Source organism: Aedes aegypti, chromosome 2 (genome assembly GCF_002204515.2).
Source record: "Aedes aegypti strain LVP_AGWG chromosome 2, AaegL5.0 Primary Assembly, whole genome shotgun sequence".
NCBI lineage: Eukaryota > Metazoa > Arthropoda > Insecta > Diptera > Culicidae > Aedes > Aedes aegypti.
This window is the reverse complement of record NC_035108.1, coordinates 368,771,890-368,787,666: the sequence shown is the minus strand read 5'-3', so window position 1 is coordinate 368,787,666 and position 15,777 is coordinate 368,771,890. Positions and strand designations below refer to the sequence as shown.

At 36.3% G+C, this 15,777-nt stretch overlaps 1 protein-coding gene and 1 long non-coding RNA gene across 2 annotated transcripts in view; one reads left to right on the top strand and one right to left on the bottom strand.

The window, feature by feature from the left end:
* Positions 1 to 4,269, bottom strand: part of LOC5575162 (zinc-type alcohol dehydrogenase-like protein C1773.06c) — a 92,633-nt gene extending 88,364 nt beyond the window's left edge. The window contains exon 1 of the mRNA XM_021846597.1: positions 4,139 to 4,269. The gene's annotated coding sequence lies outside the window, so the exon portion shown is untranslated. The remainder of the gene's footprint in view (positions 1 to 4,138) is intronic.
* Positions 3,800 to 4,483, top strand: LOC110676908. Its single transcript, XR_002500820.1, has 2 exons — positions 3,800 to 4,044; positions 4,141 to 4,483. It is a non-coding gene; the product is annotated as an uncharacterized LOC110676908 (long non-coding RNA).
* Positions 4,484 to 15,777: the final 11,294 nt, after the last annotated feature.

The window sequence follows — 15,777 nt, the reverse complement described above, 5'->3', positions numbered from 1 at the left end:
CCACTAGAGTTTGTATCCTTTGACAGATACGCGTATTTCGACCTCAACTGTAAGGCCGTCTTCAGTGTCGTGTACTAGACTCGACTAAGTCGAGTCTAGTACACGACACTGAAGACGGCCTTACAGTTGAGGTCGAAATACGCGTATCTGTCAAAGGATACAAACTCTAGTGGAATTAAATGGTATAGTACTAAATTCGGTTTTTTCATCTACTTATAGGTATTCTACTAAACAGCTCGAAGATTTATTATCAATCTTCTTTGAATATCTCCAGCAAATTCGTTATGAGTTTCTGCAGATTTTTCTCCAAATATTTATGAAAGAAACATTCTATGTAAGGTACCCCGGGGCAAATGAGAATCCGGGGTAAGTGGGGCGTTTCGTCATAGCTCAACTAGGAAAAGTTTTTCATGGGGTTATTCTTCTAGAAAGTTGAAGATATGACATGGAATGACATGGAATGTATTTAGTACTAAACATATTCTTATTTTTATTACCATGTGATTCATGCAAAAGTTGTCAGTTCAGCGCCATTTTCAACTTGCATGATAAATTGTGACACGTTTCACGTCTTACATTGACTCGCAAAAAATAAATGTGTTTTGAATCGAATTTCCATCAGTAAGCTATAATTTTTAGTATTATTACAAGCTGCTAACGATAAACCAGTATTTTGTTTTCATTTCATATGAAATTTTCGATGGTCTATCTTACCCCAAAATATATTTGTACCTGGGGTAAGTGGGACCTATCAAAACAAAAACCAGAATCAAAACTTTTCGTACACGTTTCATACATTTTGCTAGAGAGTAGCACTAAAACATTCAACCAAATGATTTTTATCAAAAAAGATCAACCTCAAATTACGTAATTGCATAAGAGGGAGAAGAAAAATGTTATTATTCTTTATTTTTAAATTATTTTTTTATATTTGAAATACGACTTCAAAATTGAACAAACACACAGCTGAAATTTGAAATGCGTCATGAGAACGATTACTTTTCTATGTTATTTGAACTTTATTTGTTATTTCTACCAAATTAAGTAGTGATGGAAAACAATTCCATCCCATAAGGTGGTTGTCTGTCATGCATATAAATAATAACAAAACATATTTATAATTTCGTCAATTATTGATTGTTTATGTGTTTATTATGATTGTTTATTATTAAAATTAACAACTTATAAATGATATATTTTGAACAAGTTTAATTCATCTTTACGCTTTTATTGAGGAATTTTCAGTTAATATTAAATGTGAGGTGACATACTATTAAATATAGGGTTTATTCCTAAAACGTAACGTATTTTATGGTTGATCCCTTATGTACATCAAATATCTACTTAAAATTGAAAATCTATTACTTATCAATCCTATTATTGTAATAGTTGACTTACTGATGTGGATTGACGCATGAAACTGGATGTGTCCCACTTGCCCCGCTTAGCGAGGTAACTGCGTCCAATGGCTCATTTTAAAACTTTCTTCCAAGGTTTTCACAATTTCGGAATTATTCGATTAGTTTCATGCACACACCAGTAAATATGTTGCCAAAACGTGATTGTGTTGTTGGATTTGAAAAATATTGACGTTTGAACATTCTATTAAACAATTTGTTTGAACTATCGTTTTTTTCGTTCCCACTTGCCCCGCGGTACCTTACCACTTAAGCTTCTTCAAGGATTCTATGTGAAACTAAATCTTTCATTGGTTCTAGCAAGAATTTCTTAAGAGAGTTCTCTATGATTTGTTTCAGTGGATTCTTCAAGTAATTCTTAAAGTATTGGTCTAGAGATTTTTCTACGGGTTTTTATTACAAAAATATATTCCAAGATTCGCCAAAAACTGACCAATATCACCAGATCCCCAAGAAAATTCTCTCAAAATACTGCCGATAATCCCACCACGTATTGATTCTGAAACTTTTCTTTGGAAAATCCCTTTAAAATAGTTCTTGTTTTAATGGAGTTTTCTAGTGATTGCTTCTCGAAATCTCTTATACATTTTTGAAAGAATTCCTGGGAAATTTATGCTAAAATTATGTCAATAAAAGACAAAAGGTTTTGTTTTGAGAATTTTACCACGAGTTCCTCAAAATATTTTTTTTATAGTCCTATAATTACCTGCTAGATATGTTCATGGACTGATTAACTTTAATTTTTTTTTTTCAATACAGGGTGTCCGCAAATTATCCGAACAGCAAAATATTGGAGAGATGATCTCACATTGAAAACAAAGAAAAATCAATGTCCATGTACCTTTTATAATATATCTATATGTCAACACAAAATATAACTTTAAAATTTTTTGGAATAATTGCTTGTTACTGAGATAGGCAAATTCAAATTTTTCGGAGACGTTTTTTCTGAGGGCCGCTAGTCATACTGGAGATGTGTTATCCCTAAAACCTAATAGAGATGAATCCAAATGTCCTATTTTTATTTGAAGTAATCTACAGGTTAGTGGCTTCAAGTTAGACTGGAAAGAGAAAATTGTACGGTTCAAATCCAATGAGTTGTATGGACATTTCTCTTCCGTCATAAAGCTTGGAAAACAGCTCCCTTTAAGACACCTTAATACATTTGGGTTGGTTGTGCAATTATTTGAAATCGGAAATGTGTCAAACTTACTTCTTAAGAATATAATAAGCCAATGTTCAAAACCATGCAAGAATATTGAGTTTATTATGCTTGATTGTATAGAGCCATGTCTTCAATGTTTGTACGGATAATTTGCGGACACCCTGTAGTTTCTGAGTGTACAAGGATTCCTTCAAAAAATTTCATGAATACATTTCTTTACGGGTTATTGCAAACGAAATGAAAAGAAAAAAAAAAGATAAAAAATAAATACGGAAAAAATCGAAAAAATACGCAAGAAAGACAGCAGGTCAATAATATCAATTTTAGATCCATTTTCTCATCAAACAATACAAGTTGAACGAAATATGGAATAACCAATATTTTGCTTCGATATAACGTAACCTCGATATAACGTAACGAAAATAAAAATCGAGTTACGTTATATCGAGGTAATACTGTAACTTCAAAAAAGTTGGGAGCCACTGACCTAAAGTTATAAATTTAACGAAACTTAAAACCTCGTCATGAAATGGTAACAATTTCTTATAAAGTTGAACAGAGGAAACGCCACTATGAAAAATGACGATATGTGCTCTCCTGTAATTTTTTTACATGTCGCTTTGTATTTTTAGTGTTAAAGTGGTTTATTTTTGGAACATGGCGCCCAACGTGGGATCGGTTTTATTCTTAAATTCCGGCATCACGTAATATACTACACATTCAGTAAGCCTTGAGGCCAACTTCAATGGCAAACGGCAAACCATTTAAACCAAGAATCAGAATAGTTTTAGAAAAAAGGTAGAAAATTTGAAGATTTGTTCTGAGAGTTAATGAATCTGAAAACCTAAGTGATTGTTTTCACCATACAAACTAAATTACAACAAAACTGAAGTCAATAACAAATTTTGTTAGAGGCTTATCCTGGAAAACATATATGTGTGCAAACTAATGATATTCAATTTGGTTCCAGAAGACAGTGTGGTGTTATAAGGCCCTCATGCATTATGTTAGTCACATATCAAAGCATAGATTCAAGCCATAAGCGGCGACATGCCGTCATAAAGTTTGGACTTTTTTGTCGAAAAGTAACAATAATTGCGTCATGCCACAATCATTCCGACACTGCGTGGCATATTGCATAACTTCAGGAGACACATTATGGAAGGGGAGGGGTAATAAACATTCAAATCAAACTTACACTGCTGGCTGTTTCTCCATCATACAGACTGCGACTAGTAACTGAGTGGTTTATATAGCGTTTATAGCAAACACAAACTACAGCTAGGTGTATACTACTAATGATTAGTTAAGCGGATGATTTCAGCAATTTACAGCAATTTTTCCAATAAGTCGATCCATATATCTTGTCAAGTGCGCCAATTATTGTCGGTCCTTCAATTCCAATTTACTGTGACGGTGTTTTGGAAGCTACAACAGTCAGTGTTTACGTGCTTTTTTTCTGTAAGTCCAATGCAACAACCAACGTTCAAACGGTTAACACCAATCTGACATTCCAAGGTCACAGTAGAAGTCAAATGAAGAACTTTTCACTTACAGGTCTTGGGACGGTTGATCGAGGCCTTAGTAGTTAAGTTTCACTGGGGCTTTGGATCGAGGCCGGTTGTATATTCTTCCACTGAAACAGATCCTGTAAGGATTCCACCAAATACGCTCGCCACAGAACAGGCACTATGGAGACCTTAGAATATGTTTCTCACAGTAGAACACTTTTGAGCACAATTTGCAAATCTTACGCCAATTCCAGACTAATCTGATTGCATATGAAATCCCTTCCGTTTCCTGAATGGAACCACAGCTTTTCCCGATGGATGATTTCCCAACGATTTGCACTTTGAGTATGGTAAAGTTGTCACACACCGAAATGGAACGGTCCGAAGAGCGAGCACAAATAGCCGACTGTAGTCTAATCCGTACGCGGGGGCATTGAAGAGGTCATCGATTTAGGAGGGATCCAACCTTCGAAGGGAACGAAAAATCGAGAGCAGAACCGCAGACAGAAAATGACAGTCGTTCGAGGACAGTACGCATGTTTCGGCTGGAAAATGGTTTAGCAAAAGTGCGCATGATTTCCCGTTGGTCGTTCGCTGGTGTTGGTAAATCATGCTTCGTTCGCCGATGAATTATCGTTATGTTTTGTTGATATTTGACTCTTGAAACTTGTTAGAAAACGTGCAATATTGGCATCCTGTATAGACTTTACAAAAAGTAGCACGTGATTGACAGCCTTCCATATCTTGGCAAAATTTAAATCATTAATCCCTTTCATTCGTTCGATTTAAAATTTAAAAAAAGCAATCTTTTTCGAATAAAATTCTAAAAATTTCTTAAAAAGACTACTTTCAAACTACAATCTGTATGTCTAGAGGACTATTTTTTTTTATCATTATTTACTTTTCGTTTTACCATTTGTGTGACAATCTTTTAGAAAATGTCTATATTTATCGGCCTCGGTCAAACCGTTACAACGATTTACACATGGCGTGCGTTTGATTGCAGTGTTCTCGCATTACGTTTGCTTCCAGGGTGACCGAATGAATTTCCACAACCAAATCAGTCAATTAAAATAAAAAGAAAAAAATCCATGCCAAATTCTTCTCGGATGTCTGTTCTCTGATACATGCATTGTTTGGAAAGGCACACAGTGGTGCTTGGCCGGACAAATTTCAAAAACATAAATTCCTCCAACTATGATACAAGTTGCTAATTTTTCTAAATTTCTAGATCAACTCAACACAAATTTTATGAATGTCATGTTGATTCGAATGCTGTTCAAGTAAGATACTTTAATTCTTAATTTTAGGAAAATTGTTAGAGACTTGGAGATGTTATGACTGTTTGTTGGCCTTAAATGTAAAAATTGTGATTTTCGGTCAAACTTTCATTACCGACGTCGGGAGTGACATTGGGCCTAGGGGATAAGATTAGGTCAAAGCATAATCTGAAACATCTCAGTAAGTATAGCGAATATTAATATACAATTTTAATGTACAGGGGATAGGCAAAATTTTGTCTAAATTCAAATGCTCATAATTTTTCAAAAAATTAGTGAAATTAGACGCATCTGAAAACAGTCGGCAGGAAATTTGGTCTAATTTCAGTAACTTAATAACAGTAACACCGGACATTGAAGATGTTCCAGATTTTCAGAGACCATGTCAAAAACACATTTTCTCTGTCGCTCTTGTTTGTGTACGGTGTGAAGATGTATAGATGTTTATAGTTTTTATATCCTGCAAATAAAGAATAAAATAATGTGTTAATCGGTCCACAGCCCGGGAAGTATTCTCTTCTGTGCTTACGGCAGCCAGTATTTATAGCTCAGAAATCCCGTAGGTACGATCAAGTAAAATGTACCAGAGTAATAAGGAATATCACTTGATATAGGTAGACATAACAGTCCTTTCCCCTTTAGAATGCCACCTTCACGTTATAACAACTCATGCAACGAACAATCGAAAGTATGCCTAAAAAATTCCACAATTGTGTGTTCATAGTACCTACTTTTTTCATGACTACAACAAATCATTCATATCATTGGATTCATATTGCTCAACATTACATTTGACAAATTCGTCAACACTAAAGAACAATTTCGTTCAACTCAAATTGGCAATTTCACCATACTCTCGCTTCACAAAAGAACAACTAGGTTCACAATATACGACAATTTCGTCAGCTCTAAAGAACAATTTAGTTCAACTCAAATTGTTCTTTAGAGCTGACGAAATTGGCAACTTCACCATACTCAAATAAATAAAATTGGCAAACTCGCCACCTCAAAGAAAAACGATAATCGCCAAAACACGTTTCCATGATCCTCGTCGCCACTTTTATATCCTGCAATAAAGAATAAAATAATATGTTAATCAGTCCAAGTACTCTCTTCTGTGCTTACGGCAGCCAGTATTGATAGCTCAGAAATCCCGTAGGTACGATCAAGTAAAATGTACCAGAGTCATAAGGAATATCACTTGATATAGGTAGACATAACAATAGTTTCCATGAAACTAGAACTTTTTGACAATTGAGTAGCGCTAGACGCATCAAAGTTCATTGAAAATCTTTCGAAACATGGCCATGTCTTATTCGGAAGCATATAAAACTGTGCTCAAATTTCAAGATGCTACTTCCGAAAGCATATTCTGAATAATAAGATACACTGTCTACGCAGTAGTAGGTTTCATGTGCCCTGGGAGGAGTGGCCAATATGGAACCCGTCAGAAATTTCATCTACATGGGTAACAAACTTCAATTTTTTTTTAAAGATAATTGTCTTGAAAGCATTTTCAGAACCATCAGATGGAGTAAGTTTGAACAACAGGCACGGAAGGCCATCACTTTGCCGTTATCACCGGCGGAATTCAAACGAATTGGAACATTCGCCTGAAACCTTGCACACCTTCCACCGTCATCTTTATCAGTCTCGTGAGCTTCCCGGGTAAGCCATTCTCGTCCATGATTTTCCATAGCTCTACGCGGTCAATACTATCGTATGCCGCCTTGAAATCGATGAATAGGTGATGCGTTGGGTCCTGGTATTCACGACATTTTTGGAGGATTTGCCGTACAGCAAAAATCTGGTCCGTTGTCGATTGGCTATCAACGAAGCCGGCTTGGTAACTTCCCACGAACTCGTTTACTCAGATAAATTGATCCGCGAAATTATTCATTTGGAAACGATTCATTCATGTTGTTCGGAATTTGAATAATTCTGTTCGGAATACGAAATAGAATTAGCACAGTATTCAGCATGTCTATTAAAATGCTGTTCTATATTCAACGTAAAAAGGATACACAGTACAGTAGATAAAAAAAACATTTTTATCGGCACTCCCAAGCAGTCAACTGTTGTTAGAGTCTGCGAAAAAAAATAATACAAATATCAGCTAACTTACAATACGGCCCATAAAAAATGCGAATATTGTTTTGTTTTTCATTGTTTTCATGAATGTATTTAATTTCTGATTACTGTCTTATATTCTGAAATAACTTCGCTTTAAAGAACATTTTTATCATGTTTTAAGTACTAACCTAAATAATGCACTGAAACAAAAATGTTTGAAGGTTTTGTTCTCTGAAAGTCAGAAAAAACATTTGTGTATCGTATACACTGGGGACAAATTTTCCACCTTCAAAAATCATATTCATTTGTTGAAAATATGTGTTTGTTTGGTATCAGAGGATGGAGGAGTTTTTAGACACCCATCAAACCAGAGATCATACAAGGATGTTAATTTTAAATTGTATAAATGTACAGTATACGTTGGAATCGGATACGAAGCAAAATTATATCGATTAAAATTGTTTATGGAGTACGCAATATGATCTGATTTGAATTTGCATCTTACCAAATACAAATTTCATTTGAGAAAATATGCAACTTCAAATTGTCATTTCATATACGATTAATGTTTTACTTGATTTGCTTCTATTAAAATCTTCAATGTGTGATTGGATATGAGTTCATCTGATGTAAATATAATATTTTACAGGGGAAGCATCACAAAACCAGGCAGAAATAAAAAAAAGAGATGTTCATGAATAAAACTAATAAAGTAGATATCAAAGATTTATAGAAACACAATAACATCACTTTATATAAGCATTTCTGTATATTTTTCAACAATAACACGAACGACTGGGGTCACAAATCGTTCCCAATTCGTTCCCTAGCCTTATAGTGGTGTCACAGCTGCATACTTAAATTTGTTCGAGGAAATATTAAATCACACAGGAAAAGGAACTACAGTCGACTCTCCACATCTCGATGTTCTACATCTCGATATCTCTCCCTATGTCGATGATTGCTTCGGTCCCTTCGTTCTGCATATATTTTCACTCTCCCTATCTCGAATAGAGTTACTGTGCACGTGCTGTAGCCTTAGGTGCAGGAGCCTCATTGCTTGCAAGCGCACGGGAGCGCTGTACATTGTGAGACCTTTTTCGGTGCGCCTCATTTTTCTTGAGATGTGTCTCACTGCGGTCTCATGTGCTCCGTCACATGTGCTGTTTAAAATTCAGCGCAATAATTGAAGTGATTACAAAAGTTTTCAACGGGGATCGAAATTGTAACTCTTGGATCGCGAGTCTTCGACCATATCATATAGACCATCTAGACACCTGTATAATGAAGCGAAAATAGTTGTAGAGGCTCTTCGTTACTAAGCAGTTGTTTCACAACTTGAATACCGATGGCGAGCCGTAGCGCCGAACAGCGCATGAGACGAGTCTCCCCGGGAGCACATCACCTAGCGCGCGCTTTTAAAATTTTCGTGAGCCTTCGTCTAGCGCAGCACACTAGGATTCCGATGAGCTGAGAGACAATTTGGTTGGAGGCTCGTCGGTACATTTATGTGCTCCTGAGAAATATGTAACTCTAATCTCGATATCCTCCTTATCTCGATATTTCCCTATCTCGATGTGATTGTCGTTCCCGATTTTCTCTCTGTATGTCGATATGCCCATTATCAAAGGTTACTAGACCAAATTTTAGGGATTCAAAACAATTTGCGAAGACAAAATGACATCTGTTTGTTGTTGATTTTCCTGGTAACGGAGTGATTTTCAATCTAGTATTCTATAAAAATTTGATCTGTGTCTCGATCTCTCCCTATCTCGATGGTCCCTTCGATATCGAGATGTGCCCGAGCAAAGTCGAATAACAACCGCATAACATAGTGATAACAAGATGTACATCATGATTTCATTTTGTTATTTTTTGTTATCAATACGAAGACTCTTGTTATCAACGAATTTTGAGCTGTCAGGTCGAGGATGCCACCGACGGGTGAATGACGTCAAATATTTGTTATCATAGTTCGATCTTCATAACTAATTGATAACATAATGAATTATCAATGAGGGAAATTGGCTGGATAACAAAACTTGTTATCAAAGTGTTTCCAATGATAACACAATGAGATATTTATATGATATCTTTAGTATAAACTTTTGTTATCACGTTTGTTATGTTGCCTGCTTATTCAACCAAAATGAAAACAAACTATGTTATCAAATGCTTGTTATCGGATAACACAACTTGTAATCTTTTTGTTACCCAACTTTGCTCGGGCTCACATTGCTTTCAAGCTTCTGAACAACTTTGCTGAAGACACGAACATTCTAGGTGGTCAGGTTCATGAGCTCGAGCCTGCTAAAATATGACCAAATTACATGCACACTAGCGCCACGTAGCGGCAAAATTACTAACCAATCCATGCTGCCTCACATTGCTTTCAAGCTTCTGAAGACACGAACATTCTAGGTGGTCAGGTTCATGAGCTAGAGCCTGCTAAAATATGACCAAATTACATGCACACTAGTGCCACGTAGCGGCAAAATTGCTAACCAATCAGTGCTGCCTCACATTGCTTTGAAGCTTCTGAACAACTTTGCTGAAGACACGAACATTCCTGGTTGGTCAGGTTCATGAGCTCGAGCCTGCTAAATTATGACCAAATTACATGCACACTAGCGCCACGTAGCGGCAAAATTGCTAACCAATCAGTGCTGCCTCACATTGCTTTGAAGCTTCTGAACAACTTTGCTGAAGACACTGTGGCGAACAGAGTTGTTATAGATTGAAATATAAAAAAAATAAAGTAAATTGTTTTCGATTCTACTTGTATTATGCTAAGCGTGTACAAGAGATGTCAAACAACGAGCGAAAATGAATGAAAAGCAGATTAGGCGAAACGGGCGAAACGGGCGAAACGAGAACTGTGCGGGAAAGAAGCCAGTTTTGAAAACAACTCGATCCAGTTTGGTGACAACTTTTGTAGCGAACGGACGGTGCTTACTATAGTATGTTTATTTGTTGGTTCGGCTCAACTTTGGCCGATTAGTTAGGTTTCGGTTACTACAGACACGAACATTCTGGGTGGTCAGGTTCATGAGCTAGAGCCTGCTAAAATATGACCAAATTACATGCACACTAGCACCACGTAGCGGCAAAATTGCTAATAAATCAGTGCTGCCTCACATTGCTTTGAAGCTTCTGAACAACTTTGCTGAAGACACGAACATTCTAGGGGATCAGGTTCATGAGTTAGAGCCTGCTAAAATATGACCAATTTACATGCACACTAGCGCCACGTAGCGGCAAAATTGCTAATAAATCAGTGCTGCCTCACATTGCTTTGAAGCTTCTGAACAACTTTGCTGAAGACACGAACATTCTAGATAGTCAGGTTCATGAGCTCGAGCCTGCTATAATATGTTCAAATTACATGCACACTAGCGCCACGTAGCGCAAAATTACTAACCAATCAGTGCTGCCTCACATTGCTTTGAAGCTTCTGAACAAGTTTGCTGAAGACACGAACATTCTAGGTGATCAGGTTCATGAGTTAGAGCCTGCTATAATATGACCAAATTACATGCACACTAGTGCCACGTAGCGGCAAAATTGCTAATCAATCAGTGCTGCCTCACATGGCTTTGAAGCTTCTGAACAACTTTGCTGAAGACACGAACGTTCTAGGTGGTCAGGTTCATGAGTTAGAGCCTGCTATAATATGACCAAATTACATGCACACTAGCGCCACGTAGCGGCAAAATTGCTAACCAATCAGTGCTGCCTCACATTGCTTTGAAGCTTCTGAACAACTTTGCTGAAGACACGAACGTTCTAGGTGGTCAGGTTCATGAGCTAGAGCCTGCTAGAATATGACCAAACTACATGCTCACTAGCGCCACGTAGCGGCAAAATTGCTAATAAATCAGTGCTGCCTCACATTGCTTTGAAGCTTCTGAACAACTTTGCTGAAGACACGAACATTCTAGGGGATCAGGTTCATGAGTTAGAGCCTGCTAAAATATGACCAATTTACATGCACACTAGCGCCACGTAGCGGCAAAATTGCTAATAAATCAGTGCTGCTTCACATTGCTTTGAAGCTTCTGAACAACTTTGCTGAAGACACGAACATTCTAGGGGATCAGTTTCATGAGTTAGAGCCTGCTAAAATATGACCAATTTACATGCACACTAGCGCCACGTAGCGGCAAAATTGCTAATAAATCAGTGCTGCCTCACATTGCTTTGAAGCTTCTGAACAACTTTGCTGAAGACACGAACATTCTAGATAGTCAGGTTCATGAGCTCGAGCCTGCTATAATATGTTCAAATTACATGCACACTAGCGCCACATTGCGCAAAATTACTAACCAATCAGTGCTGCCTCACATTGCTTTGAAGCTTCTGAACAAGTTTGCTGAAGACACGAACATTCTAGGTGATCAGGTTCATGAGTTAGAGCCTGCTATAATATGACCAAATTAAATGCACACTAGTGCCACGTAGCGGCAAAATTGCTAACCAATCAGTGCTGCCTCACATTGCTTTGAAGCTTCTGAACAAGTTTGCTGAAGACACGAACATTCTAGGTGATCAGGTTCATGAGTTAGAGCCTGCTATAATATGACCAAATTACATGCACACTAGCGCCACGTAGCGGCAAAATTGCTAACCAATCAGTGCTGCCTCACATTGCTTTGAAGCTTCTGAACAACTTTGCTGAAGACACGAACGTTCTAGGTGGTCAGGTTCATGAGCTAGAGCCTGCTAGAATATGACCAAACTACATGCTCACTAGCGCCACGTAGCGGCAAAATGGCGCATTAAAAATTTCAGCTGATGAACGCCGTAAGGCTTCTGAACAACTTTGCTGAAGACCTCAGCTTTCTAGTAAGTAAGGTTTCCAAGATATTGCGTCATTAGTGCAATAGTTTACGGGTGATGCTAAACTTTTTGGGGGGTACTGCAATATTCAACTGAGGTGTTGCAATACTAGATGATGCGATTCCATACTTATGGCGGGTAGTGTATATGACCTCCAGATTTGGTCACATAGAGGGAATCTATGCATTTTAAGCAATCTATTATTTCCGAATAAGCGTTCACATTTCTGAGTTGAAACTCTGCTGTGTGAACAAATTTGTCGGCTGGGCACCGTGCTATTCATGTACAAAATAAAATATTCAACAAGGGTTATGGTTTTTGGAGCATTTGTGTCTCATGGGTTTCATGTGTCTTTATGTTTTGTTAAATTTTAATTGAAAAAATAATACAGCGGTTTATAGGAATTTTTTGACGAAGAAGTTTGTTCGTTTGATAAAAGATAACTTAGATGAATACAAGCTCCCCAGTCAACATTTTGGTTGGTATAACTTTTGTTATACATCATTCTATATGAACCAATTCAATCGTATAGAATGCATGAAAAGGCTATATACCTACCAAAATGGAGGCTATATGCGTACTTGGCACGACTTTTTCAGACTTTCTATGATCAGATATACGATGCCACAAAATTTGGATGAAAATAAAAAAAAATTCCAGCGAGTCTCGAACGCGCGATCTTTGGATCAGGAATCGGACACCTTACCACTGTCCCACTAAGGGTTACAGATCAGATGGATGATTTTTTGACAATATTTATACATGTTTCATGTACAGCGACACATACTTTGTTGTTCTTTGAGGCCCATCGTCAGCAGATACAAAGTTTGGGTGGCAATTTTTGCTAAGTTATTGAGATTTCATACGATGCTTTCTGGATTGATATATGGTCGGCGTTAAGTCAGAGGGGACCAAGTACAAAACTTGGGAAAATTGGATTATTCTTTCATTAGATGCGAAATTACCGTACCTTCATTTCACTTTAATCAGATTTGATGAACCCAGCCAACAAATTTGTTCACACAGCAGAGTTTCAACTCAGAAATGTGAACGCTTATTCGGAAATAATAGATTGCTTAAAATGCATAGATTCCCTCTATGTGACCAAATCTGGAGGTCATATACGTACATTCCTGATAATTCAGTGCGGTAAATACAACTTACGATGAGTGCGTTTGGTACTTTATATAACTTCGCATATGATAGTGTTTTGCATTTTATGTAACTTTGTTTTTACAAACAAACAAAACATAAAAAGGTAAAACATTGAGGTGTAAGCCTCCATGCAATGATCTTCAGATCGCTAATCATACAAGCTACCACTGTGCCTTTGAGTCATTATTGAATGACACGGAAATTTGGCAAATATAAATCCAACAATATAGTTCATCTGCACTTATTCTACCCTATTAATACTGCCACCTATGTGCAAGAGAATTTGCCATGGGTATATTTCATAAATACATCAATTATCTCCAAGTATTACACAGTTGAAACATGTTATGAAGCAATCGATTTGTTCTCATTTGACGGAGACTCAATGAAACGATCATTTATTTGGTAAAGATAAATTTTTGAAAATGCATGAATACCCACGATTCGCATAAATATGGAGGCCATTTATGTACATACATTTTAGCCAATGCATTATGGTCAATATAAGACAAGTTCATTTGGCGTTTACTATAACTTCGTGTATGACTGTGTGTTGCAGTTTATATAACTTAATTTTTACAAACAAAGAAAATGAACACGAGTAGAAGATCGCGAGACAAGCTGCAGATTTCTGACCGTCGGTATCTTTAAAACAATAAAAGTTGTTACAATTTACCAGTGAAACGGTTGGGTGATAGTTCCTTTTCCTGTGTGATTTAATATTTCCTCGAACAAATGTAAGTATGCAGCTGTGACACCACTATAAGGCTAGGGAACGAATTGGGTACGATTTTTGACCCCAGTCGTTCGTGTGATTGTTGAAAAATATACAGAAATGCTTATATAAAGTGATGTTATTGTGTTCCTATAAATCTTTGATATTTTTATCTACTTTGTTAGTTTTATTCATGAACATCTCTTTTTTTATTTCTGCCTAGTTTTGTGATGCTTCACCTGTACAATATTATATTTACATCAGATAAACTCATATCCAATCACACATTGAAGATTATAATAGAAGCAAATCAAGTAAAACATTAATCGTAAAAAATGACAATTTGAAGTTGCATATTTTGTCAAATGAAATTTGTATTTGGTAAGATGCCAATTCAAATCAGATCATATTGCTTACTCCATAAACAATTTCAATCGATATAATTTTGCTTCGTATCCGATTCCATCGTATACTGTACATTTATACAATTTAAAATTAATATCCTTGTATGATCTCTGGTTTGCTGGGAATGTTATAAATTGCCAGAGAAATGTAATAAATTTACTTTGGATGATCAATAAAAATCGATAAAAGTGTGCAGTCAGAGTGGACCAAGTGCTTATTACCATAACAGTGAAAATGATCAGCGCACTGAGGAATGCAAGGAAATGAAACCACTTCAAGGTATTTGTCAGATTTGTCGACATCGAATGATTCTTCTACTCATCTATCAATATAAATTCATATAAATTATTAAATTCGATGCATTTGATTTTGATTTTTGGCCATTTAACATATCTGGATGGGTGGTCAGAAATTGCAACAATTTTTGTGCAAACAGAGCGGACCAAGTGTTTAAAAGCAATAAACAGATTGATTGTTGCATTTTTTGAGTCGATTTCAAAGCCCGATAGGAGTTCATGGTAGTTCTATGGTGTATGTATGGCATGTCCTAGAGCTCGCTTATTGGACCAGTATATTTTGGCCAGTACTCAAGGTTTTCACTTGGTCCACTCTGACTGAACAAACAGTATTTGACAAAACATTTGCAACTTTTTCGATTTTCCATACAAAATGACCAACTTTGGTATGCTATATCTCAGTTATTTATGGACCGATTTGAATGAAATTTTGGCAGAACACCAGAAATAACTTGAATTTTAACATATATTTTTGAATGATTTTTCCAATAACAAGTTCAAAAGCAGTAACGGTTTGACTAAAGTGAATTTTTTGACGATTTTTTATAATTGACATAACTAAACATATTGAAGGAATAGCTTCGTGGTATCTTCAGCAAAGTTGTAGATTTTAACGAGATGAACAAGTTTGCTGAAGACAGATTTTGTGTAGGGCTATCAGATTTTGAGATAAATAGTTTTGAATTTTTAGTCGAAAATTACACTTTAGTTAAACCGTTATTACTTTTAAACTCGTGATTGGAAAAATTATTTAAAAATATATGTTAAAATTCAAGTTATATCTGATGTTCTGTGAAAGATTCATTCGAATCGGTCCATAAATAATTGAAATCTAGCTTACCAAAGTTGGTCATTTTGTATGGAAAATCGAAAAAGTTGCAAATGTTTTGTCCAATACTGTATATTTGAATATTTCTGGT